A 12,111-nucleotide genomic window follows, 5' to 3' on the forward strand; every position below is an offset into this window, starting at 1 on the left:
AAATAAGAGCTAGGAATAAGTTGCTCTCTAAAGGAACATACAATAATTGTGAAATATTAACAGAAGAGATAGCTGAAGAAAAATCAGTTCAGAGGGAATAGAAAACGAAAGAGGAAGAGATAGGGATGATTCTGAATATATTTGTGGTGGCCTCTCTTGGCCGACTCACCCTTTGTAATATTCCTGTCAAATTGGAGTTATGATGTAGACAAGACAGCAGCACCTAAGAAATAAGAGCTAGGAATAAGTTGCTCTCTAAAGGAACATACAATAATTGTGAAATATTAACAGAAGAGATAGCTGAAGAAAAATCAGTTCAGAGGGAATAGAAAACGAAAGAGGAAGAGATAGGGATGATCTAATCAGCAAGAGTGTTGGCTGTTTAACAGGATAAATAGAGCTAGTAGACGCCAGTTACAACGGGAAAAAGTTTAGAGGTCTCAAGGTACCATGGTATTGGATCACGTTCTAGTTCAGGAGGGCATGGTTATTGTCCTCATTAGCACATGTTTCGATTCTTTGGACGCCTATAAATACAAAATTTATCATCATTTGCAGAAAGTTTTGCCAAGGAATAGTGAGAAGCTCTGAATGGAGAATCATGGATACGTTTTATGTTCCATTTTTCTGGTTCAACAGTTTTGATGCATTCATCAACTTTCCGCATTACCGTACTCAAACGATAAATTTTTCTCCACATTTACTGAAGAGCCCTCTAGGTAACTTTCTTTGCATCTACTGGTCTATTAGTATCTTAAGGGTTGCTTACATTGACATATTTTCAGTCTATATTGTTGATTTATACTGTCCAAGATGTTTCGGTACGTAACTAACGCCAAGATAACATTGCTTTTATTTTTGAACTTGTCATTTTAATGATAGTAGCTGGGATTTCAAAATCACCAAATGGGAGGAGACTGTGATATCTGTTTCTTGATATGTCTAAGGTGTCTATCGAGGACACTGTGAATAATACCGCGCGCGTATTCTTCAAAAATGTTCACAGCTTTTAAAAAGTTTGATTACACTATCAACTAATTCTCATCCTCTTTCAAGACTACCTAGTGTTATTCATCTTTTACTTACGTTCGCTGACTTTTTCGTAAGCATTACGCAATAACGAAATAATGTGCTGCTTTATTTATAATTTCTATAATTTTTCTCAGTGGGTATTATGTTCCATGGAGTTTAGTTTGTGAGGGCTTGATGGAACACTAGATCTGATGAATAACTCCATCACTCAGACTTATCATCATTACAGTGTTACAGACGATCTATGAATTAATCTTGCGACTAAGTCATGAACAATTGCATGTTTTGTACTAAGTAGCATGTTTCATACAGTTGCATTGATAGAATTTGTATTCGGCTTGGTATTCATAAAATACAACAGGTTACCTATTTATGAATTATTGTATTTGGGAAAAAATACGAAATCTCTATAATGATGTGAACCAAATTTGCATCGATATAGCTACAACGTACAGTGTTTACTGTCGCTGTTTACTAAAGAAAAATTTAAAAGAACATCTTTTATTTACACTATCAACAAGTAATACAATTTTCGCTCCTTACTACATCTGTCTCTGACGTTTTACACAAAAATAAATTACAAGTAATATCGCTTTTAAGTCTAAGACTGCTTTGTGGCGATGGAGGAAACTGCTGTTCGGACCAACATTCCCGCCAGATTTCCCAGTATGGATGTTATTCGACGTACTCTACAGGCTTGTCACCCTCACCATCCATGATTACGTATGAGATCAGGTATTTAAAGTCGTTTCGACGCTCAGCAGGAATCATTGCGCTGCGTGACAAGAATTCGAGGAACTTCTTCAGCCAGAGCCCTTTTTTATTGTACCGAGTGAAATCGAATCCCGTGAAGTGCTTCTTGACGTCAAACTCTGTAGTGAAGAACTTGAACATATTCTTATACGCCGTTTTTCCTCGGGAATCGAACTTACTAGTGTCTAAGGCTTTGAATAGGGAGTTGAGGTTCACCGTCTTCGACACTAATGTCTGCTTGAGGATAATGTACTCTACTGGTTGTGCCCCGTAGCCGTGCATCATAATTCTGCTGATGTAGAACTGTATTGCTTCGCGCAATCCGGGAGTCTGTGAAACAAACTTCTGGGATAAACTGAATTCGAAAAGTTGTTTCAGTAGCGTACCCTTCAGTTTATACTTCATTGGGTCGAATCCGGATCCCAGTTTATGGGACAGCATCGGTTCGAGGAAAGCCTTAATAATTTGGAAGTGTTTCGCTTCTTCAGTGGATGAGGGAATAGGTAACGCACTTATGAGTCCTTCCCAGTTCACCAGCAGCTTAGGTGCTTGGCCATCTTCGCCCTGTAGGCGCTTCAAGTAGAACTGTAGGTCTTCTAAAAGCAGGTGTATTCTCTTCACTTCCTCCATCTTGACGAGATACTTGAGAACTGCTCGTAGCAGTTCTCCTCTAGTTTTGAAAGCCCCAATGTTGATTGCTGCAATAAGATGAGCCGTAAGTTCTGGCATCGATAGCAGAATTCTCAAAGGGCGCAAACGGAGATCTTCTGGGCTTCCAGGAAGAGTGGGTGGTAACAGGTAGTCAAGACTGTTACCAGGTAATATAGGCAATTGTTCGTCAACCGGGCTAGGCGAGGGTAACGGTACGTCTTTCGGAATCTGGGAGATTGCTTTTTGGATATCAGCATCGGTCAAAACGTTTTCCAGTGTTGGAGCGGACTTCGGTTCAGGAATTTTGTTAGATGAACCTGGCTTTGGAAGGGCAGTAGGTGCAACTTCCCCCATCCCCTTCACTGTTGTATTTCCTTTAATTATATCATTGTGGTGTATATATGAGATGCCATTGTAGATCGTTCCCGGTATGCCAGTAGAGTAAGGTTTTCCATCTGGACTCAGCACTACTGCAAGCAGAGGTTGAGGGCCAAGGACAAATATTGGATTTCCATCTATCCCCAAAGGTATTTTTGGCAGTTTGTCTTGTCCAGTTGGAAATATTAATCTACCATCTAGCCCAACAGTGAAAACGGGTCTACCATCGGATCCTTTAGGGGCAATGGGCATACCATCAGCGTCTACAGGAAAAATGGGCTTACCGTCATGGCTGATAGGGAGTATTGGCGCTCCGTTCGAGTTAGTAGGAAATACTGGATTACCATCAGCTGCAGTCGGCACAATTGGCTTTCCCTCTGGTGTTTCAGGATATATTGGTTTCCCATCAGATGCAAATGGAATAACAGTCTTCCCATCCAGGCCTTTGACAAATAAAGGTTGGCCATTAGATGCAGAGGGATGAATAGGATTCCCGTCAGGCCCTGTCGGAAAAATAGGTTTACCATCTGAGCCTGTAATGAGTACTGGTCGTCCTTGTGTGGTTGTGTGAAATGTAGGTTTCCCGTTGGTTCCTTTTGGAAAAACAAGTTTTCCATGAGGACCCTTTTCAATTTTTGGTAATTCTGTTTCTGAAACAGGTGGTACTAACAAGCTTTTAGGCGATGGCGTAGTTATTGGTGAAACGGGTGGAGTGTATGGCTGTGTATTATCACTTCCGTTGTTTGATGGCTTCGTAATAGCTGATCCTGTAACAACTGCCGGACGCGGTTTCGTGCTCTGGGGAAAACGTTTTGTATCTGAAGGTGCAGTCACTGATGTTGACCCAGGCCTAGACGATGTTCCTTTTATAGGTCTAGAAACCTCTCTCTGTGGGGCCCTTGTATTGTTGAGGTTCATAATAGATGTTACCAGATTTGAGTTTTGAGGTACTGGACTTGCAGCACTTGGTGTAGGGCTGGTAGGAAAATTGCTTTCAGCACTCTTTGTTGGTGTAGGATATTTGACGTCCGTTAAGTTTTCAATTGTTCGAAGGAATTCATCTGCTGTTGAAAAGAGGACTTTTGTTTTAAATACATTCGATTCAACGGCCTTCGTCATGATGGTATGGAGGCACATTCTTGGCCTGATACACATTTCCACAGGGATGCTAGGCAGCAACTTCTTCATTTCCTCCGGAAATTCCTGGAAAATTACTTTGAGCGCTTTCTCCGCTGTTTGTTGGACGATCAACGGCAACGATGGGCTCAGAAACGAATGAGTTAAAGAAGGCAAATCAATAAAGTTCTCGGGAAGATGTGAGGCCATACTACAGCCCAGTTCCTTGAACTTTAAATGTACCGTAAGTGACTCCACAGATTTAATTATCTCTGCAGGAAGTTTAGGCATGTTGGTAGTTATTCGAGTAAGTAAAGCAATGATCAAGTCCAGAGGTCTTACGTGGTCGTATCTCATAAACCCCTTCGTAATCAGGTCTAGGTTTAGGTAGCCGTGTTGCACGTAGTAGACAATGCGATTCTTCACATCGACGACGTCCTCTGGGTATTCAGGGTAAGTGATTGTTTGCAGCAGGCTCACCAAGTCGATGTTAGGCTTACTTACAATGGGAGAGAGAACACTGTAGTGAGGAAGAGAGAAAGTAATTTCTGGTTCCTTCACATGATGCAAAACGACTAGAGTTGCTTCTCTGACCCTGTCGCTCGTTTTCGAGTCTTTCGCAATCGTTTTGAGAACAACACGAGCGAGTACGAACGGTTTCTGTTTGTCTTTCGGGCGAATTTTGCCTATAACATTGGACCAGTTCTCTAACGTCTCGAGTCGCAGTAGGTCGACAAGCATGCGCATGAACTCGTCAGCTTGTGGATTCAGAAAATCGCGTGGGAGGTGCAGAAGGAGCGCAGCGAACAGCGGCTGCGTCAAAGGTAAACTGCCGTCAGCCAGGGCAGAATAGATCTGACCAAACGTGGAGCCCATCAGCGACACGACTGACGAGTCGATGCGTGTCTTTCCAAACGAGATGGGCCTTTCTCCGGCTGCGAGGTACTTGCTCTCAATGCCGGCAAGGAAGTCTACCACCAGCGGTCCGCCACGCGGTTGGATGATATCGTCGATGACGTCCTTGCTTGCAGACACGGAGGCGATCACTTCGTCGACGGCGCCGGTCAGGTAGCGCGGGGACGACTTCCGTATCTGACGCAGTATCAGGAGCATCTGTGAAGACGGACGTTCTGCTGACGCCTTCTTCAGCACTGGCAGCAGATCCAAGGTCGAAATGTGCCGAAGACGAACAGCCTGCAGAAGACAAAATATTCCGTTACCACTCGACTACATTGCTGCGCTGAAACGAACTTTCGTCCAAGTCACCGGTCAAGTAGGTGTAATGGGGAATTACTGTTTGGATACTAGCTTTCCAACAAAAAAGCAGGCATTGTTCCAGTTCTTGGGCATCTCAAATTCGTTGTGAACAGGGTTGAAATCCCCATACTGTTTCCCTATTGTTGGTTCTTCCTGTTTTCGAAACAAGTCGATGATTTATTTCCTACTCTTTGTACATCACTGCTTGTATTCGGTCTCTTAAGGCTTCGACGGTGGTGGAAAGCTAACCTCTAACATTATGCCCTTTTCTGTTAAGGATGTAATTAACGTTGTTCACAATAGTTTAATGCTTGTATGACAAATCTATAATCGCAACGAGATCTTTAATTTACGACAAATAAACAAGAGAAGAAAGAAAAGAAGATTAAGGTTTAATGTCCCGTCGACTTTGAGGTATTAGAGACGGAGCAGAATCACATACTGATTCAAGGATGGGTACGGAAATGGCTGTGCTCGTCTAACGGAACCCTACTGACATAGCGTGGAGCTATTTAGGGACATAGTGGAAAACCAAACTCAGGATAATGGCCGAACGCGGGTTTCAACCATCGTCCTCCAGAACTCGAGTCCAGTGTGCTAACCACTGCGCCACCTCGCTCTATGAAAGTAATATGCTACGCATATATACACACATTAAACATTGTTACAAAGTTGTATTTCTTTTCTTATCAACCACCAGAATTCGACTCAGAGGTAAACGGTTCGGATTCTATCAGGTGAAGAAACTTTCCTCAACAATATGTGATGGGTAATTAAGGTAGGAACTAGATTTACCAATCAGCCAGTTTTCTTCCTGTGTCGTCAGTATATATTTCCCTGCAGTGCGTCATAGTCTGAGGGCATGAGACGTAACTGACGCCGGTCTCGGTGTCACATGCGACGTTCAGTTCTGGAGCACTTTGAGTGTTATTTCAGAGGCTTATACTCCTACAGCCGACGTAGCTCTCCATGACACTTCACAAGCTTAGTTCTCCAATGCTCGGACCACGTCGGGCAGGATATGTATCTGCGGTCCAAACCACCAAAATTTTAAGTAAATCTACACTTTAGGGTCGTCACACACACAAAGTGAGTATTTAGCCAATATATGTTTATGGTGGTTTCTTAGATATTACACTGTTCAACGCAATTGAAGGATAACTTTTCTAAACCCAGTAGTGCTTTCCCATTATGACACGGACGTTTGAAATTTGAGCAGAGTGCCTACAACTTTCCTCTGTAGGGGTTCAATAGGGTGGCGACCTGAGACGTCGCCCTCGGGCTCGACGGCGCTTCAAACAGCAAGGTGTCGACACATTCGAAAGAAAAAAGAAGCCAAAACTCGGAAGTTCATGCGACGTGCAGAACGGGTTAATGATGTCACATTGGACTACGCTTCACCACAATTTTGGCCAGCGGCACCGTGCACGTATGACGCAACGGGAAGGTCGCCACAAATCCTCTTACCAACATTTCAGCCTTATTTTGGAGCCTGAACGATGGAGGTCAGAACCACGACGCACACTGTTAAAATCACGCTTTTTTCTTAAGGGTGGCTGAGGGAAACATTTCAGACATACGCCGCTCCGAATCGACCGGAAAGCCTCAGTAGGTTGCAATAAAGAGCGTCAATGAAGCGACCACATTCCTTCCGGCGTTGATTGCCACATATTTCGCGGTCAAAGGCAACAATCCACAGTGCGATGAGCAACAGGACAACATTCTTGACAACCTCTGACACTGATTATACCCCCGGACGCTACAATCCTCCTCTGAGATTGCGCCCTTGAATTCCCATTCAAACTGACCACACTCTTATGGAGCGTAACATGGCCAAAATGTCTGCTCTTGTGTAGAAGCTGGATCCACTAGGGACCGTTCAAAACCATTCGAAGAAATCTGGACCGGTTTCAAAGGAGCAAAGACTGTTAATGCATTTTCAGACCTCATGTTACGTTCTCTCTTGTGGCATGATCACAGCTTGGCAACACCCTCGGTGGTGTCTGTCCACTTTAACTGAAAATTATAAATACATACCTGTCAGAAGTAACCTGTGTACTCGTCCTATGACCCTACCATTTACAGCTGTTTGCCTGCAGTTATCTAGGTCTACTTCGCAGATTATCTGTGTAACCTTTGGTTCCCATACTTAGACCAAACAAAGGGAAAAATCCAATGAATATGAGTTGTGAAATGCATACCTTAAGAGTTACGAGCACTTTTTCACCTTCACTGCAGTGAAACACATCTCTTATACGGAAAAAGGGTCCGTAGCTCTTACGGTATGTATTTTACGGGCATGTTTACTACTCATTATTTCTTCTATAATCTTAGCAACAACAGTACCAGTAAATGTATTCCACCATCAGAAGTATCAGAATGATTTTGCTTACAATTTACAACTTCGTCGTTTCCGCACTAGGATCCCTTACCTCAAATTGATGCATTACCCTTCTCTGTCATCCCTGAAATTTTGTAACATTTTCACGGGATCATCCCGTATAAGGTATGCATTCCGAAGGACCACCCACAGAATAAACTTTCCTTGAGGGTAGATACGAGCGAAATATGATAAGAATACTAAAGGTTCGCTTTATATCGTTTAAAATCCACATTATTATTTTGATAAATATTCACATATTTACAGTATATTGCCCTATAAGTGCGATGACCTCTTTTGATTAAGTGTAAGTTTTCATGCTTATGACTTCATGCACACTCTATGCTTCATGCTGAAGAGGCAACATATTATCACTACCTGCACAAAATCGTGTTGGTCCACCTTTGAAACCCCAGTACATCAGCGGTTTGCATTGCATGGTTCCGGAAAGCATTAATAGATTTCCGGATGTGTGTGGCACGATATTCCCACCCACACGACATACAATTATCGACAGCATTCCAGCTGTGTTCCAGTTTGTTCATATCAGAATTTAGGAGCCATGAAATCAATGTGAATTCACTAGCAAGTTGCTGAAATGACTGTAGCGGGATTCTGTCTTTGTGATACGGAGCTGTTTGAAACACTACTGCTGTCTCGTGTCCGTTGCTTCACACCACGGGTAACTCAGCACTTGTCCCCGGAGAGTCTCAGTTCCTACCGAACATTGTCTGCTTTCGTACGATGTCTCTGCGAGGTTTGATGAGCTATGTCTTGGTCACTCGAAGAGCTTTGACCCATGACAGCCAATCAGGTAACAGGTTCCAATGTTAGATTACTAGACGGCGTCCTTTTGGGACGAATAGGCATTCTGCATTCTGCAGTCTACATTCGTCTTTCTAACTGTAGATTATGTTCTGTTCGCTACTTCGGTTGCTGTTTTTAAACGCTTGCTAACTCAGCCTGCTACTAAACACGATTCGGTGAGGTCGCAGCTTGTTTGTGCATTTGCGCATTTGTTTAAGTTGCTCGAGCGTGCATATACTGTGAACTAAACAAAATCGAGTTCATTTTGTGTTCCATTTTTCATTCGAATTGCTGTGTGAGGTAGTGTATTTGTAGTCATCGATTGTTTCAAGTAACTTACAAAGAATGTTCGCATACTATTGTCGTAGGCGTCGACGGAGCTGGTTTATAGACAGTGAAACAACGAACAGGCGACAAGGTGACAACGTCCTTCCAAGTGTCAAGGTTTAAGCTTAAATAGTTTGTCCAAAAATAATGCCTAAATATCTTAAGAAATGCTTATGCATATCCCTCCGTAATTGGAATATAGACGAACTTTTGGACTACTACTCACGAAGTATTGAATCCATACTTCTTAGTTTCCTGCGCTCAAAGCCTGTGATCTATAGAGAACAATATTGAATATTATGGTCTAGAAATGCCTTACTAGCGACTTCTAGACAAAATCAGATCGTTGAAATTCACTGAGAGCATTGAATGAGGTAACTGCTGGAATTTGCGTTTTGCTGCATGTAAGTTCCACGTATGTGGTTTCCATACACTTTAGCTATATTATCCAGTAGTATTTGTTACCACCACTTTAGATGTTGTTTCGCCATTCCATATCTTATTATCACATTGTGGCGACAAATGTTTTTTAATTCGTAATTGTTATAATTCTGAAAATTTTATCCTCCGTCTCTTCCCATTATATGGGGTGACTGAGCTGACTTTACCTATGGGTTTATGCAACCCACAACGCCTTCAAATACGACCAGCCGTATTTTCATAATCTCTCTCTTGTTACGTGCAAACTGTTAGTCCTACAGAAAAAAATGAATAGTATCTTTGTTCAGGAAATTTAGTGTAGTATTGGAATGACTTTTCACTAGAGGCCACAGTTACTGAAATTATTGAAGACCAACTTAAAGAAGTGACCTTCAAATGTGTGACTCTTGAATAACTCGAAAACTGTGGTCTCCAGTGAAAATGCATCCCAATACAAACTTTAAGTACAATACGTTTTCTACCTACATGCCTTGCTCATTTTTTGCAGTATTAATAGCTTGTGCATAACAAGTGAGAGAATATGAAATTCTCCACATGGTTTTTTAAGGTGTTGCAGATTTCATATAATCCACAGGTAGGGGCAGCTGAAACCACTTGTATCCCAAATTTTTAATATCTACATTTCTCTTAGACCAAAAATCCTCCATAACAGGTTGCAGAACTTGCAATGTGACGCCCTATAAACCAATTTTAATATCTTTGTTGTATGTACTAATGCCGTTTTGTTGTTGTTTTGAATTTTTTTTTCTATCATTAGTTCCTCAAAATAAAAGTTGCAAGACAATGATAGTAAGGTAGTCCACTGTCTAAGGTGTCTCCTGGTGCAGCCGGCCGATGTGGCCGTGCGGTTCTAAGCGCTTCAGTTTGGAACCGCGTGACCACTACGGTCGCAGGTTGGAATCCTGCCTCGGGCATGGATGTGTGTGATGTCCTTAGGTTAGTTAGGTTTAAGTAGTTCTAAGTTCTAGGGGACTGATGACCTCAGATGTTAAGTCCCATAGTGCTTAGAGCCATTTCTCCTGGTTCAATAGTTTGGAGCCAGAGCTAGGTGCTGCAGCAGCCAAGATTCTGGACTCACATACTGGGATACTGGGACTGAGCTATCAGTTCGTCCCACACTGTGCTCCATCTCCAATTAGGTCACTGTTGGGATGTTAAGGCCTACATCATCCTACCGTAGGTTTTACGTGTATAAACAATGCCCCACGATGTTCCATGTGCAGAAGTCTTCTTACAGAAGTTTAGAATGCACCTTCTAACGATTTGTACATATTTAACCTGACCAGATTAAGGCCTGTGTGTACTGTGTTCGAACGGACGAGGCGTAGCTACAAGCGGTCACCTCGAAAAAAAACAAGGTAACCAATTATTATGTTTGTTTGTGAGTCGAGTCTTTAGTCTTTGCACACCCTGTAATGGTCCAAATGGCTATGAGCACTGTGGGACTTAACTTCTGAGGTCATCAGTCCCCTCGAACTTAGAACTACTTAAACCTTACTATCCTAAGGACATCACACACATCCATGCCCGAGGCAGGATTCGAAACTGCGATCGCAGTTCCGGACTGAAGCGCCTAGAACCGCTCGGCCACTCCGGCCGGCACACCCCGTAATCCCCCCCCCCCTCCCCAAAGTAGTAACATTGCACGTTTCAGGACGAAAGTAACTTTCGTATGATGTGTCATACCCAAGTAACACAGCTCGATGAAATTTGTAACACACATAGAAGTGCTACGGTGTAGACTGAAGATGAGTGAAAGAAAAATGAAATTAAAACAAATAGAAATGACACTTTTTTCAAATACAGTATTTTCACTGAAGTCATTGTATTTCGTTGTAGTCCACGGGGCACTACGAGAGGCGACACGTGGTACTTGATATGATATGTAAGCACCAGGAATGGCAATGCGTACTCTGCAACGTGCTCCCATGCTGGCCACAAGGTTGGTAAAAAGTTCTTGTGGCAGGGCAATCCATTCTCCACCAGCACGAATGACAACTGAAGGATGGCCGTTACTGCAATTGGACGTGCTGCAGTAATTCTCCTCAGCACCTCCCACACGCCCTCTATCTAATTTAAGTTGGAGCAATAGACAGGCCAGTCTGTTCTCCGAATACCATCTCCTTCCAAGAACTGCTGCACCTGGGCTGTTCAAAGCGGTCGCAGATTGTCATCCCTAAAAATTAAGTTAAGACCGAATGGACCCATGAAAAGACGCACATGGGGACGGAGTATAACGTCAGAATAGCGCTGGCCAGTGAGTGTGTATTGTCTTCGGAGATTAGGGTATCAGTGCGCCATTGAAGTATTAGGCCTCCTCACACCATAACACCTGAACCACCAAAACATGCATTCAACTATGTTCCTCGCTGCATTACTCATTCTCACCTGTCGTCATATGAAGGTACGTTCACCGTTGTTTAAATAGTTTTTTTTTTTTTGAAACGTAGTAAAATCGTCTATGAATGAGGAGTCATGTCAGAGGTAGTTGATGGATACGAAGTGATAACTGCAATTACGAGCCGGCCTGATGACCGTGCGGTTCTAGGCGCTTCAGTCTGGAACCGCGTGACCGCTGCGGTCGCAGATTCGAATCCTGCCTCGGGCATGGATGTGTGTGATGTCCTTAAGTTGGTTAGGTTTAAGTAGTTCTAAGTTCTAGGGGACTATGACCACAGATGTTAAGTCCCATAGTGCCCAGAGCCGTTTGAACCATTTTTTGCAATTACGAAAAGAAGAGGCAGACGTTTTCATTTACGAGAAACGGGTCTTTTTATGGGTTATCTACTAATAATGTCACCTGAACCTTGCTACAAATGAAACTACGGAGTTCTTGAGTTATAGAATTGAGTCGGTTTCCTGATACGGAATAAAAGTTAAAAAATGAAAGTACTGTCGAATAACAGAGAGTGGATTTATATATGTCCACATAACTTAAGCAGGGTCAGTCGGATAACGTCTTCGACAAT

The sequence above is a fragment of the Schistocerca gregaria genome, chromosome 8 (assembly GCF_023897955.1).
Source record: "Schistocerca gregaria isolate iqSchGreg1 chromosome 8, iqSchGreg1.2, whole genome shotgun sequence".
NCBI lineage: Eukaryota > Metazoa > Arthropoda > Insecta > Orthoptera > Acrididae > Schistocerca > Schistocerca gregaria.